The 14,774-nt window shown below is 44.3% G+C and overlaps 1 protein-coding gene across 4 annotated transcripts in view; it reads left to right on the plus strand.

Annotated features, from left to right (window-relative positions):
• The window catches only part of LOC115202338 (microtubule-associated tumor suppressor 1 homolog), an 89,184-nt gene that overhangs the window by 6,691 nt on the left and 67,719 nt on the right, over window positions 1-14,774 (plus strand). For 2 of the 4 annotated variants that reach the window (XM_029766427.1, XM_029766430.1), the window contains exon 1: window positions 9,656-10,013. The exons of 1 other annotated variant lie outside the window; for it this stretch is intronic. The gene's annotated coding sequence lies outside the window, so the exon portion shown is untranslated. Of the gene's footprint in view, window positions 1-6,019; window positions 6,172-9,655; window positions 10,014-14,774 lie in introns of those variants that run through there. One more of the 4 variants, XM_029766428.1, reaches the window with a different exon arrangement.

Here is a 14,774-nt window from a genome sequence, read left to right on the forward strand (position 1 = left end):
AGCCCAACACCGTGCAGGACATTTGGCATTTGCCAGAGAACACCAAGATTGGCAAATTCGCCACTGGCGCCCTGTGCTCTTCACAGATGAAAGCAGGTTCACACTGAGCACATGTGACAGACGTGACAGAGTCTGGAGACGCCGTGGAGAACGTTCTGCTGCCTGCAACATTCTCCAGCATGACTGGTTTGGCGGTGGGTCAGTCATGGTGTGGGGTGGCATTTCTTTGGGGGGCCGCACAGCCCTCCATGTGCTCGCCAGAGGTAGCCTGACTGCCATTAGGTACCGAGATGAGATCCTCAGACCCCTTGTGAGACCATATGCTGGTGTGGTTGGCCCTGGGTTCCTCCTAATGCAAGACAATGCTAGACCTCATGTGGTTGGAGTGTGTCAGCAGTTCCTGCAAGAGGAAGGCATTGATGCTATGGACTGGCCCGCCCGTTCCCCAGACCTGAATCCAATTGAGCACATCTGGGACATCATGTCTCGCTCCATCGACCAACGCCACATTGCACCACAGACTGTCCAGGAGTTGGCGGATGCTTTAGTCCAGGTCTGGGAGGAGATCCCTCAGGAGACCATCCGCCACCTCATCAGGAGCATGCCCAGGCGTTGTAGGGAGGTCATACAGGCACGTGGAGGCCACACACACTACTGAGCCTCATTTTGACTTTTAAGGACATTACATCAAAGTTGGATCAGCCTGTAGTGTGGTTTTCCACTTTAATTTTGAGTGTGATTCCAAATCCAGACCTCCATGGGTTGATAAATTGGATTTCCATTGATTATTTTTGTGTGATTTTGTTGTCAGCACATTCAACTATGTAAAGAAAAAAGTATTTAATAAGATTATTTCTTTCATTCAGATCTAGGATGTGTTGTTTAAGTGTTCCCTTTATTTTTTTGAGCAGTGTGTGTGTGTGTGTGTATATATATATATATATATATATATATATATATAGTGCCTTCGGAATGTATTCAGACCCCTTTACTTTGCAGCCATATTCAAAAATGTATTACATTTGATTGAAATTGAAGCAAATTTCTGTTTTATTTCTGTTATATAAAACAGAAATATTACATTTGCATAATTATTCAGACCCTTTACTCAGTACTTTGGAGCACCTTTGGCAGCAATTACAGCCTTAAGTCTTCTTGGGTATGACGTTACAAACTTGGCACACCTGTGTTTGGGGTGTTGCTCCTATTCTTCTCTGCAGATTCTCTCAAGCTCTGTCAGGTTGGACGGCGAACGTTGCTCCAAAGCTATTTTCAGGTCACTCCAGAGATGTTTAAGTCCGGGCTCTGTCTAGGCCACTCAAGGACATTCAGAGACTTGTCCCGATGCCACTCCTGTGTGCTTAGGGTTGTTGTCCTTTTGGAAGGTGAACCTTATCCCCAGTCTGAGGTCCTGAGCGCTCTGTAGCAGGTTGTCATCAAGGATCTCTCTGTACTTTGCTCTGTTCATCTGTGCCTCGAACCTGACAAGTCTCCCAGTCCCTGCCACTGAAAAATATTCCCACAGCATGATGCTGCCACCACCATGCTTCACTGCAGGGATGGTGCCAGGTTTCCTCCAGACGTGACGCTTGGCATTCGGGCCAAAGAGTTCAATCTTGGTTTCATCAGACCAGAGAATCTTGTTTCTCATGGTCTAAGAGTTTAGGTGCCTGTTGGCAAACTCATAGCGGGCTGTCATATGCCTTTTACTGAGGAGTGGCTTCCGTCTGGCCACTCTACCATGAAGGCCTAATTGGAGTGTTGCAGAGATGGTTGTCCTTCTGGAAGGTTCTCCCATCTCCACAGAGTAACTCTGTCAGAGTGACCATAGGGTTCTTGTTCACCTCCCTGACCAAGGCCCTTCTCCCCTGATTGCTCAGTTTGGCCAGGGAGTCAGCTCTAGGAAGAGTCTTAGTGGTTCCAAACTTCTTCCTTTTAAGAATGATGGAAGCCACTGTGTTCTTGGGGACCTTCAATGCTGCAGAAATGTCTTGGTACCCTTCCTCAGATCTGTGCCTCGACACAATCCTGTCTCTGAGCTCTACGAACAATTCCTTCGACCTCATGGCTTGGTTTTTGCTCTGGCGTGCACTGTCAACTGAGGGACAGGTGTGTGCCTTTCCAAATCATGTCCAATCAATATAATTTACCACAAGAGGACTCCAATCAAGTTGTAGAAACATCTCAAGGATGATCAATGGAAACAGGATGCAACTGAGTTCAATTTCGAGTCTTATAGCAAAGGGTCTGAATACTTATGTAGAAATGTTTTGTTTGTTTTTGGGAAATGTATTAAAAACAATTTTCGCTTTGTCATCATGCAGTATTGTGTGTAGATTGCTGAGGAAATTGTTTTATTTAATCCAATTTAGATAAAGGCTGTAACGTAACAAAATGTTAAAAAATTCAAGGGCTCTGAATATTTTCCGATGGCACTGTATATTTATTTTATTTATAATGTAGATGTGTGCCCCAGGAAAACCCTATTCCCTGCCCCGCTAACTCTGCCACCACTGCTGAAAAAAATCCTAGGGGAAACACTGGTCCTTGCATTTTGTAGTACATTCCAAATAGTCCAGCTATTTGCTTACCTACACCTGAGTTTAGTTCCATTCCGTTTAGGTTTGTCACGTCCTGACCATAGAAAACTTTTGTTTTCTATGGTAGAGTAGGTCAGGGCGTGACTTGGGGGTTAGTCTAGTTTGTTATTTCTATGTGGGGTTCTAGGTTTGTTTTTCTATGTTGGTGATTTGTGTATGATTCCCAATTAGAGGCAGCTGGTAATCGTTGTCTCTAATTGGGGATCATACTTAAGTAGCATGTTTTCCACCTGTGGGTTATGGGATATTGTTTATGTGTAGTTGCATTGTCGTCACATTTTGTTTATTCTTTATTGTTTCCGTATTTTGCTTAGTTTCACTTTTTAATAAAAGATGTGCAACGTTACTCACGCTGCGCCTTGGTCTGATCATTCCAACGAACGTGACAAGGCTGGGGAGGCACAAAATGGCAACCGTCTTTGACCGCTTCTTCTGGGTTCAGTCTCACTGGCAGGTTAATGGCGTCTCATAAAAACCTGATACGGTGCAATCACGTTAGGTGGGTCCGGTGTAGACTCAACATGCCTGTTAGGGTGGTATGTTGCGGGTGCTCTCTCTGACTCCCTCGCTCACTGGCACAGCACTGAGACATCCGATATAGCTGCTCACTTAGTTCGGTCATGTTTCACTCACACAAAGACTGTAATTTTATTCCGATCTCCAAACTAAACTTCATACTACTGAGTATACAGTGGTGTTGGCTAGGCAGGCAAGATGAAATACTGGTGCACCTTCAGCGGGCAAACGGTGTGGAACTTTGCAGATAGAAATGTCATGGATAGAGTTGATGTGATATAAACGCAACATGTAAAGTGTTGGGCCCATGTTTCATGAGCTGAAATAAAGTATCCCCGAAATGTTTCATACGCGCAAAAAGCTTATTTCTCTCAAATTTTGTGCTCAAATTTGTTTACATCCCTATTAGTAAGCATTTCACCTTTTGCCAAGATAATTCATCCACCTGACAGGTGTGGCATATCAAGAAGTTGATTAAACATGATCATTATGCAGGTGCACTCTGCGCTGGGGAAAATAAAATAAAATGTGCAGTTTTGTCCCACAACACAATGCCACAGATGTCTCAGGTTTTGAAGGAGCGTGGAACTGACATGCTGACTGCAGGAATGTCCACCAGAGCATGTGAAACCACGCCAGCCCAGGACCTCCACATCCGGCTTCTTCACCTGCGGGATTATCTGAGACCAGCCACCCGGACAGCTGATGAAACTGAGAAGCATTTCTGTCTGTAATTAAAGCCCTTTTTGGGGGAAAAAGTCATTCTGATTGGCTGTGCCCATACCCAGTCATGTGAAATCCATAGATTAGGGCCTGATATTCATTTCAATTGACTGATTTCCATATATGAACTGTAACTCAGTAAAATCATTGAAATTGTTGCATATTTTTGTTCAGTATAGATGCCAGAGAGGCATGAATGTCCTTCGTACTGTATTTCTATCTAAACGTTCCACAACGTTGTGGTCTGTTGAGAGGGAGATGGACTGTGATGACCCACCTGCGAGCTGTTTGTTTAGTCTGCCTTGGTTGAAGCTAACAGCTGAGCTATGTGAGGACTCTGAATGACTCCAGAGGGAATAGATGTCACAGCCTCCCCAGGCTGTCTGGAATACCCCCTCTAACCACTAGGCCTAACGCTTGCTGGGTGGCTTGTCAAGAGCACTTAGCTTAAATGTTTACACCCACCACATAATTGAGAAAGTGGTCTAATGGCTCAGTGTGGTTGGTGGTGAATGGTAGATGTTGCATTTGTGTAGTCTAAATACCTACTTCAAATACCATTGTCTACCTTTTCACCATATAGCCTATATTGTATAAATGCTTTATGTACAGTGACATCAAAATTATTCAGACTACTTCCGTTTTTCCACATTTTTTTTTACGTTACAGCCTTGTACTAAAATTGATATAAATTACTTTATTACCTCATAATGACAAATCAAAACAGGTTTTTAGTTTTTTTTGCAAATGTATAAAAAATAATAAACAGAAATACCTTATTTGCATAAGTATTCAGACCCTTTGCTATGGGATGTGAAATTGAGGTCAGGTGCACCCTGTTTCAATTGATCATCCTTAAGATGTTTCTACAACTTGATTGGAGTCCACTTGTGGTAAATTCAATTGATTGGACATGATTTTGAAAGGCACACACCTGTCTATATAAGGTCCCTCATTTGACAGTGCATTTCAGAGCAAAAACCAAGCCATAAGGTCGAAGGAATTGTCTGTAGAGCTCAGAGACAGAATTGTGTCAAGGCACAGATCTGGGGAAGGGTTCCAAAACATTTCTGCAGCATTGAAGTTCCCCAAGAACACAGTGGCCTCCATCATTCTTAAATGGAAGATGTTTGGAACCACAAAGACTCTTCGTAGTGCTGAGCAATCGGGGGAGAATGGGCTTGGTCATGGAGGTGACCAAGAACCTGATGGTCACTCTGATAGAGCTCCAGAAGTACAACCATCTCTGCAGCACTCCACCAATCAGGCCTTTTATGGTAGAGTGGCCAGGTGGAAGCCACTCCTCAGTAAAAGGCACTTGACAGCCCTTTGGACCATCAGAAACAAGATTCTCTGGTCTGATGAGACCAATATTGAACTCTTTGGCCTGAATGCCAAGCGTCACATCTGGAGGAAACCTGGCACCATCCCTACGGTGCGGAATGGTGGGTGTAGCATCATGCTGTGGGGATGTTTTTCAGTGGCAGGTACTGGGAGACTAGTCAGGATCGAGGGAAAGATGAATGGAGCAAAGCACAGAGAGATCCTTGATGGAAACCGGCTCCAGAGTACTCAGGACCTCAGACTGGGGCAAAGGTTCACCTTCCAACATTACAACGACCCTAAGCACACAGCCAAGACAACAACGCAGGGTTGGCTTTGGGACAAGTCTATGAATGTCTTTGAGTGGCCCAGCCAAAGCCCGGACTTGAACCCGATCTAACATCTCTAGAGAGACCTGAAAATAGCTGTGCAGCAATGCTCCACATCCAACCTGAAGAGTTTGAGAGGATCTGCAGAGAATGTGAGAAACTCCCCAAATACAGTTTTGCCAAGCTTGTAGCGTCATACCCAAGAAGACTCAAGTCTGTAATCACTACCAAAGGTGCTTCAACAAAGTACTGAATAAAGGGTCTGAATACGTATGTAAATGTGATATTTCAGTTTTTTTGATTTTTAATACATATGCAAACATTTCTAAAAACCTGTTTTTGCTTTGTCGTTATGGGTTATTTTGAGTAGATTAATGAGAAGAGAAAAAAAACAGTATAATGAATTTTAGAATAAGGCTGTAACGTAACAAAATATGGAAAAAGTCATGGGGTCTAAATACTTTCTGAATGCATTGTATGTCACAAGTCTGAATAGTTACAGAATACTGACCTATTTCTTCCGTTTAGCTCCTGGTGGAGCAAGGGCCTCCCAGGTCTAAATGATGGTTCTGGATCTTTAGACCAGCCGGGCTGAGGGCCCCTTAGTCCCCAAAGAGGTCCTGAGCTCTGGTGGCCTGACAGGGGCAGCCTGGGAAGAATGTGTTCCCTTGTCGAAGAGGGTAAGTGCCGGCTGGGTGGTCCATGATAAGTTGACTGTGTGTGTGGTCCTAGTATTGAAATATGTATTTCAAACAAGATTAGGCAGATTTGTTAAGTAGCTGGCTGTGATGTTTTGCAGTCCCGATTCAAATACATTATGTATTTTATTGGTGTGCTCCTGTTTAGTACATTTAGTCTACCACATCACAAGTCATTGCTTTCATCAAAACATGTTGTTTGGTTATTTAGTCAATCAGTTGTTATTTATAGTAGTCTTCACTTGATGTACTTGTCCTGTTGACCAGCCCGTAGACCCTGTCCTGTTGACCAGCCCATAGACCCTGTCCTGTTGACCAGCCCATAGACCCTGTCCTGTTGACCAGCCCGTAGACCCTGTCCTGTTGACCAGCCCGTAGACCCTGTCCTGTTGACCAGCCCGTGTGTGAGAGGAGCCAGGAGAGATAAAGGACTAAATCTGTGTGTTATCAGTGACAGCTGGCTCCATGTAGCACACACACACACACACACTGTTGGTGTAAAGACACTTATCACTCTTAACTGTGTTCTCAGTCAGACAAGGATTGATTAGAACTTGTATTTTCAGTCTGGTCAACATTGGAATGTTGCAAATGGTTTCTGTTCTGGAACTTTCTGTGCTAGAACTATTTTAGTTACAGAGAAATGTTGTCAATCAAAGATGCAAAGATGGGGAGAGTTCTCTATGAGCTGTGTGAAGTTATTGATGACAAGGAAGTTCATGTCATTTTCACTAGGTTACAAGGAGACATCAACATACAAACACACCCTAGCTCTCTCCGCCTGTCATTTCCATGGCTAAGTGGGAGGTTATATGAGGGTTTGCATGCCACCAGGAAGCCAGGCTCTCATCCCGGAGAAACATTTCCTCAACGTTCATATCATACCAAACAAACATTACCTCAACGTTTCTTCATACGCCTGAACAGTATAGTTACTCTAATCCCCTTGTGTGTGTTTTCCCTCTGATCTTGTGATTCCATAGCCTTTAACTCTGACCTGGGCTTTAACATAAGAAATGCTGGCTTGGCTTTGAATTCAGCATCCTTTTTAATTTAATCAAAAATAAATCTGATTATTTTCGACACAACTATAACATGCCTGGACTGGAAGAAAATATATCTGAAAGTAGTGATTATGGTTTGTGTTTTTGCAGTTGCTTCAGAGTCAATGTTTTTATATATTGACCTGTTATTTAATCAGATAAGTCATGGAATGATTGGTTGATGATGCCATTCTCCACATAAATATGACTGTTTTCAGGCCTTAAACGTTTCCATCCATTGATCTTTGTGTGAATGAATTTAAACCACTTGGTCTGTAGCTGCTGCCTGCTTACCCCTGAACTACATGCTGGCTGATTCCCTTCCCACCCCTATGTGCTTATTGAAGTGGGAAAGTTCTGGAAAGAGTTTCAGTTCTAAGCTGCAGTATGTGTGGCGGTTGTTGGATGTCCGAACTTCGCTCCCTTGTCAAACATCTAGTGTTTGTTCATTCCAGACTTAGTTAGATACAGTAGGGTGAAGGAGACCTATTGGGAGAACCCAAAATCTCTCTTTCTTTCCTCTAGTTATCCCTCTCTCGTTCTCTCTTTCTATCTCCCTTTCGTGTAAAGTCTCTACATTTTCACCCTGTGGGAAGAATGAGTGTTGGGTGTGTGTTGCTCTTTGCTCGGACAAATCCGTGTGGGCTCTGCTTATTTACATTGTCTCCTTCCCTTTGTGTTCTCTGTGTGTGTTATGCAATCGATTTGCCATTTCAATGGCATCCAATTTCCAGTGACTGTTTTCATTTGAAATGTTGCTGTGATCCAGATATGCAGCAAGGACATTAACTGTGTGTGTTCTCATAAGATACCATGGAATAATTCATTTCTGGAGATATCAAGTGAGTCCGTCGTCATGGAGATGTTTTCCTGAATACAGAGTTGTCTCTGTCTTCTTCTTGGAGAGAAAGTCTTCCTTTCCTCCTGTCATCTTCATATCGCCATGGCGTTCTGATGGTTCCACTGAGCCTGCCAGCGCTGGTTAGGGCAGTGGACATGTCACATGCAGCGACCGACCGACCGACCCTATTCCTCCTATTTAAGTAGAATTAGCGTAGGCCGACGATCCAGTTGCTGTAATATTTTAACTACTGTTGTTGATCATAAGTCACAGTCTTACTGTGTAGATCCTCCTGTATTTATACTGTATTTGTCCACATGCTGGAGTTCATGACCTCTGTGCTGGGTTTGGGTTCAGAGGTCAGATATCTAAGGTAGCTCCCCTGTTAGAAGTGTGTGTGTCACCGGTATAGGCGTTATCCTGAGTGACCTGTATATGTGTGTGGGCACATGCATGTGTGCATAAAACTAGCAGTCGTGCATGGATAAGGCCCTTTGTAATCTCTCTATTTACACAGGACTAGCTGGTCAATAGCCATGTGTACATTTTACATTTTAGTCATTTAGCAGACGCTCTTATCCAGAGCGACTTACAGTGGTGAATGCATACATTTCATAACTGTTTTCTCCGTACTGGTCCCCCGTGGGAATCGAACCCACAACCCTGGCGTTGTAAACACCATGCTCTACCAACTGAGCCACACGGGACCCGTATTGGCATGTCACATATTGTAATCTATTTACACGGGACTAGCTGGTTAGTAGCCCTGTGTATCGGGATGTCACATATTGTAATCTATTTACACGGGACTAGCTGGTTAGTAGCCCTGTGTATCGGCATGTCACATATTGTAATCTATTTACACGGGACTAGCTGGTCAGTAGCCCTGTGTATCGGCATGTCACATATTGTAATCTATTTACACGGGACTAGCTGGTCGATAGCCCTGTGTATCGGCATGTCACATATTGTAATCTATTTACACGGGACTAGCTGGTCAGTAGCCCTGTGTATCGGCATGTCACATATTGTAATCTATTTACACGGGACTAGCTGGTCAGTAGCCCTGTGTATCGGCATGTCACATATTGTAATCTATTTACACGGGACTAGCTGGTCGATAGCCCTGTGTATCGGCATGTCACATATTGTAATCTATTTACACGGGACTAGCTGGTCAGTAGCCCTGTGTATCGGCATGTCACATATTGTAATCGGCTGCTGTATTTTCCTTTCCCTCCAGAACCTGGCTCTACTTTTCTGCTGCAGCAAATAAGGGTGGGAGACTTTGGCTGCTTAGCAACAGTGAATTCTGATTTGGCTTGGTGGGAAAAGTCTCCTCCCACTTTGGGGGGGGGGGGGGGCAACATTCTGACCAGGTTACCTGCTCACTCTCACTCACACACACACACATGCATTCCTCTCCAACAGTGTCAACAGAACTGAACTCTCCCCTCCCACTCTAAGTTAGACCTTGTGTGTGTGTGTGTGTGTGTGTGTGTGTGTGTGTGTCATGGAGCGAGTTGAGGAGAGCTGCTGCTGCTGGCATGAGGTGCTCATGGTAAGGGGGGAAAACACATTCCATCGCTGCCTTACACACAGACACTACTCCCCCCGGTCGTCCCGTCCCCCGTCCCTCTCTCTCTGAGAAGCTTTGGGGTTAGTTACTGCAGTACTGCCGAGCTGAGCTTCAGAACTGAAGGGGAGGGGTGGTTCTCCCTCTCTCTCTCTGAACCTCGTCCGTCTGAGGAGAACACTGATAGTATCGGACACAGCGGGGACAACTCTCCCACCACATTAACTGTGCAGCAGCGTGTGTGTGGTAGCGCTAAAGGGAGAGCGCTAAGTGTGTGCCAGGAAAAAGGAGGAGTGTGTAAAAGGAGAAGCAGCACCATTCTGGCTGTGTTTTCTCTCAGTGTACAGAGGGGCTGGATGTCTGGGTAAGTCATGGCTGGAGCTCAGTACTTTGTATGATGGAGTGTGTGTGAAGGGGAGGTAGATAACTTTGCCTTGACTCTGGGGCATATTTCAGCCTGGGTATTTGGATAGTATGTTTGAACTGAAACAAGTTGGTCAGTATGTTATTACTAATTTGACATTTCCATAATTACCCATGTTTCAGTAAATTTGACATTTTAGTCATTTAGCAGACACTCCTATCCAGTATCTTGCTCAAGGGCACATCGACAATGTTTCACCCAGTCGGCTTGGGGATTCGAACCAGGGACCTTTTGGCTACTGGCATGCTCTTAAATGCTCTTAACCGCTAGGCTACCTGACACCAGTACTGTTGTTGTAGTTAGCTATACTGTAGTAAGCTATCACTTAATATTGACTCTCTTGTACATAAGATTAATGTCCTTTATTAGCATGTCACATAAGACTGACTGAACATCAGATGTTTTTAACAGACTGACTGAACATCAGATGTTTTTAACAGACTGACTGAACGTCAGATGTTTTTAACAGACTGACTGAACGTCAGATGTTTTTAACAGACTGACTGAACGTCAGAGGTTTTTAATCAGCCTGCCTAGGGGCATGGATTCCATCAGCATGTTTGGTGAATTGTATAGAGTTGCGGTCCGGTCCATATATTAGCTATGAGCTCTGTACTGTAGTGATCTGCTCTGTAGGTATCTGGTTTGGCAGCTATCCAGCACCTCTCTCTGACATTATTAAGAGACTAGATTGTGTGTGTGTGTGTGTGTGTGTGTGTGTGTGTGTGTGGGTGGGTGGCCGGGACACGCGTCACTGTTACACAGCACAAGGCCATTTACACCGGGTCAACACACTTGTTAATGATGTTGCCAGGGGAAAACAGTGTGACGTGCACACACACCCCTTAACAGTCAGATAGTGTCGCATTCACACACACACTCCAAATACTGTCTATCTCTTAAAACAGTGTTGGATTTCACACACACACACACAGCCTGTAGTTGCATTTGTTTCTTTCCGACCCCACAGATACAGCGGTGTTTGTATTCTGTTAGGGCACCATTCTCCTGAAACGTCTCGTCCTTGGTCTGTGGGTGACTAAGCACGCTGCTCATTCCTATGGCAACCATTTTTGTTCTGACAGCGTTCTCAGCTAGACCGAGGTGCTGTCCCGGGAATCTAAAGACACAGGATTATGAAGTATCTGACTGCTACATTCCTTGGTGCCGTCTGACTTCCTGATTAGACAGAGCCTGTTGTTGCCATATTGATAGAATCAGAGTATCTAATCATTTTATTGTTACCACAGTCCTAGGGCAGGCAAGCTCTATAGCTGTGAGACGCATTAACGATGAATTGACATGATTACCGACATGTCAGTAATTAACAAGCTCAGGGTGAGTTTTAGTTCAGACAGGCAGTGGATCTGCAGAGGGGGGGTGTCGAAATGCAGGGCTTCAAGGTACGGTCTGATATCAGTAGTCATGGTGTGGTGTCATACAGCAGAAAGGCCTGACCAAGGTGTTTTCCCGTGAGGATAAGGTGTGCATTTCAGATAGATCTGCTGTACTGTGCTCTTCTCGGCAAGTAATCAACACGTTGGGTAGTTGTGTTCCGTTTCTGATTTGTTTAACTTATGGGACAGTACAGGTGTTGTGACCAAGCATATGTAACGATTTCTAAGACTGTTGTGAAGTCTGGTAACATTGATGTAAATCAGCCTACAGGAACGATAAATGCTGACAAGTATTGATTGTCCCCATGTGCCTTTACTAGGAACGTTGATGCCTCCTACGGAAAGTCTAAGCTGAAAAATATGAATGGCTTATCCATTAAATGGTTTAAATCGGAGAAAGGACCATGCGTTGTAATTAAAATATGAATGAATACCCCAATACAAAGGAGCTTAGCAGTCTTAGTAGCTTCTGACATGACGTACTGTAATACACTGTGGCTGGCACTGACCAGTGTGACAGGGATTATAGTCCAGGGAATAGCCACTCACAGGGAGGTGACCCAACCTGCTGCTGATCCTACAGTAAGTCTGCACCATTCCTCCGGCTGATGCTGTTTCCACCACACGCAAAAGAGGAGAGGGAGGAAGAGAAGATGGGCAAGGTGTGGGTGAGGAAGAGAGGGGTGGGGGAGGAAGAGAGGGGTGGGGGAGGAAGAGAGGGTGGGGGAGGAAGAGAGGGTGGGGGAGGAAGAGAGGGGTGGGGGAGGAAGAGAGGGGTGGGGGAGGAAGAGAGGGTGGGGGAGGAAGAGAGGGTGGGTGAGGAAGAGAGGGGTGGGTGAGGAAGAGAGGGGTGGGGGAGGAAGAGAGGGGTGGGGGAGGAAGAGAGGGTGGGGGAGGAAGAGAGGGGTGGGGGGGGAAGAGAGGGGGGGGGAGGAAGAGAGGGTGGGGGAGGAAGAGAGGGTGGGTGAGGAAGAGAGGGGTGGGGGAGGAAGAGAGGGGTGGGGGAGGAAGAGAGGGTGGGGGAGGAAGAGAGGGTGGGGGAGGAAGAGAGTGAGAGTAAGAGGGAGGGAGAGAGTGGGTGAATAGAGATGGTTGTAACACTTTATGGTCCAGCCCCCAGCATGGAAAGAGCATTCCCGACCTCCATTTCTGGAACTGCTGTACCCCGAAGCCCTGACTGACTGACTGACTGACTGACTGACTGACTGCGCTCACTGACTGACTGCGCTCACTGACGGTTAGTGCAAGTGGGGACGCTGTGGAACAAGCTTTAGGGCTGGTACTTATCTCCAGTCAGATTAGTGACGGTGAAAGCAAGGTGTCTTTAGCCTTACAAGTGCATGACAACCAACCTGGTAAAGAGGAAACCTAGACTAATCTTCCTGGAATGAGAGGCAGGTTTTCTGTTGAGTTTGTGGAGAGGGATAACGAGAGAGAGGAAGGTTCATAATAGAAGTTTTTATATTTTTCTGTATTAGTTTATGATGATTTACTTTCACCTCGTTATTTTGTTTTTCATTAAGCTTAGATGCTGAAGTAACTGCCAAAGTTTGAGTCTCGGCTCCAACAGGAAGTGATGTTGTTTGGTCTGATTGCGTATTGTCCAGGAGCCTTGGGAGGTAGGCTGTATCATATGATTTGGACCTATGCTGTGTAACTTTAGCCTGTGTTATAGTCTATTATTGATCTGTAACTTTAGCCTGTTTTATAGTCTATTATTGATCTGTAACTTTAGCCTGTGTTATAGTCTATTATTGATCTGTAACTTTAGCCTGTGTTATAGTCTATTATTGATCTGTAACTTTAGCCTGTTTTATAGTCTATTATTAATCTGTAACTTTAGCCTGTTTTATAGTCTATTATTGATCTGTAACTTTAGCCTGTGTTATAGTCTATTATTGATCTGTAACTTTAGCCTGTTTTATAGTCTAATATTGATCTGTAACTTTAGCCTGTGTTATAGTCTAATATTGATCTGTAACTTTAGCCTGTGTTATAGTCTATTATTGATCTGTAACTTTAGCCTGTTTTATAGTCTAATATTGATCTGTAACTTTAGCCTGTTTTATAGTCTAATATTGATCTGTAACTTTAGCCTGTTTTATAGTCTAATATTGATCTGTAACTTTAGCCTGTTTTATAGTCTAATATTGATCTGTAACTTTAGCCTGTGTTATAGTCTATTATTGATCTGTAACTTTAGCCTGTTTTATAGTCTAATATTGATCTGTAACTTTAGCCTGTTTTATAGTCTAATATTGATCTGTAACTTTAGCCTGTTTTATAGTCTAATATTGATCTGTAACTTTAGCCTGTGTTATAGTCTATTATTGATCTGTAACTTTAGCCTGTTTTATAGTCTATTTTTTTGTGTATTTTTCACCCCTTTTTTCTCCCCAATTTTGTGGTATCCAATTGGTAGTAGTTACAGTCTTGTCTCATCGCTGCAACTCCCGTACAGACTCAGGAGAGGCGAAGGTCGAGTGCCATGAGTCCTCCGAAACACAACCCAACCAGCACTGATTCTTCACACAATGCCCACTTAACCCGGAAGCCAGCCGCACCAATGTGTCGGAGGAAACACCATACACCTGGCGACCGTGTCAGCGTGCACTGCGCCCGGCCCGCCACAGGAGTCGCTACTGTGCGATGAGACAAGGACATCCCTGCCGGCCAAACCCTTCCTAATCCGGATGACGCTGGGCCAATTGTGCGCCGCCCTATGGGCCTCCCGGTCGCGGCCGGCTGCGACAGGGCCTGGACTCGAACTCAGAATCTCTAGTGGCACTCGGGACCACTGTGCCACTTGGGAGGCTTGTTATAGTTGTCGTGTCTTTGGCATCATTAAACTGAAGAGTTATTTAGTTTATCAAATCAATTCTCTGTAATTATTATTATTACGTGATTAACTAATCAGGTAGATGTAATTAATTAGGAAGTCGGGGCACCAAGGAAAATATTCAGATTACAAAGTTATAATTTTCCTAATATAACTTTCAGATATTTTAATATCTGATCAATTAGTCTCCTGATTAATGAATTATTCTTTACCTCACGTTAGTCTCATTCCAAACGTCGTAAATTGTTGGTTATCTGCACGAACCCAGTCTTCACTATGAGTCATCATACATCAATTGTCTTAAATAATTTATTTACTAACTAAATAATCACAGAAATGCACAAACAAACAGTAGATATAGTTACAAGGAAATGATAGCGGAGTTTCCCTAGTGGGATAAACCGGTATCGCAGCTTGGTGGACAAAAGGGAAGTGGGGGTTGACTGAGATAAAAGACACTACAAA

The sequence above is a fragment of the Salmo trutta genome, chromosome 11 (assembly GCF_901001165.1).
Source record: "Salmo trutta chromosome 11, fSalTru1.1, whole genome shotgun sequence".
Lineage (NCBI taxonomy): Eukaryota > Metazoa > Chordata > Actinopteri > Salmoniformes > Salmonidae > Salmo > Salmo trutta.